Source organism: Tiliqua scincoides, chromosome 4, assembly GCF_035046505.1.
Source record: "Tiliqua scincoides isolate rTilSci1 chromosome 4, rTilSci1.hap2, whole genome shotgun sequence".
NCBI classification, from domain to species: domain Eukaryota; kingdom Metazoa; phylum Chordata; class Lepidosauria; order Squamata; family Scincidae; genus Tiliqua; species Tiliqua scincoides.
The window spans coordinates 95029058-95030471 of NC_089824.1; the positions used below are offsets into that span (position 1 = coordinate 95029058).

General features: G+C 45.9%; 1 pseudogene; it reads left to right on the forward strand.

Annotated features, from left to right (window-relative positions):
* The first annotated feature begins 213 nt into the window (after positions 1-213).
* Positions 214-333, forward strand: LOC136650788 (5S ribosomal RNA; annotated as a pseudogene).
* Positions 334-1414: the final 1081 nt, after the last annotated feature.

A 1414-nucleotide genomic window follows, 5' to 3' on the forward strand; every position in this document is an offset into this window, starting at 1 on the left:
AAAAGTTCACATTTGGCCAACAGGCCACTTAGAATTCTGCAATACAAACCCCTGGAAGTGGAACAAATACATCTGCATATAAAGATCATGAACTTCCCATAAACAAAAACTATAATTCTCTCGTTCCTGTATACCGGGCACTCAAACATATTTGGAGCCAAATTCTACTTCTTTTCAATGGTAAAGTTTGGCAAACAGCACAATTCTATGCAAGTCTACAGCATCTGTTACCCTGCACATGGCTGATCTTGTCTGATCTCGGAAGCTAAGCAAGGTCAGGCCTGGTTAGTACTTGGATGGGAGACCGCCTGGGAATACCAGGTGCTGTAGGCTTATACCATAGTCTTTTGAGACTGAAGGTTGCCAACCTATTTAGAAGTACACCCTCTGATATCAGTGGGCTGTATTCCCAGGTAAGTGTGTATAGGACTGCAGCCTAAACTCCCCACACTGCCAAAAGTGTTGAGTTGTAGGATGAGAAGAACACGTGAGAGGCTTCTCCTGAATGCAGGCACTAGCCTTGCTCCTCCAATTAAATAATCCATGTTTGTCTAAAGAGAAAAGCACTGAAGTTCAGGAGAGATTTCCTGTGACTGACTGCATCTCTGGCATGTTGCAGCCAAATGCTGGTCATGGGAAGGACAGGGATAAAGCATGCATGGCATTGGAGGGGGCAGTGCTAGCAAGTGCATTCAGGAAAAACAATGTACACATTCACCTCCGTGCCAGAACAGGGCTACAGTTGACCAGCTAACTCAACATGATCAGATACCTTTTAGCACTTCACAAATGAGAACAGGGACACTCTTGAATACTTGTCACACTCCTGTTTTCCCATTAACGATTGGCAGCCTGAGCACACTCCTCCTGAAACCTATGACACATGCCTGATGACTTGTACAGTGCATCAATTTACTGTGGAGTAATATTATTCCGCCCAACTCTGCCCAGCTCTTGATTTTACACCAACCTTCAGGTCACCATAGAATCGAGTAGTGGGGCTACTGCTTTATGCAGGGGAAGGGAACAAAAGTCCCCTTCTCCCAAGGAGGGGGCGGCAGCTGCCTGGAGTGTGCTGGTTGTGGCAGCAGCCATTTTCGGTGCTGCTGCGGCACCGCACACCAGACAGCTTAGGATTGGGCTGCCTGGCCACAACCTTATCCACACTTGCCAGGGAATAAGCCCTATTGACTATAATGTGACTTACTTCTGAGGGGACATACATAGGATTGGCTTCTTTCTGAGGGATTGTACAGATTGCTCATGGTAAATAGGCCCAATTGGAACAGATGGGTATATTGCCATTTCTTCACTCTGAGTAATTCACAAAATGGCCATTACTGTCTTATCATAGCACCTAACGGAAGTAAGGTTAAGATAGGGCCATTTCTGACTTTGAGAAAGGAATAGTCGG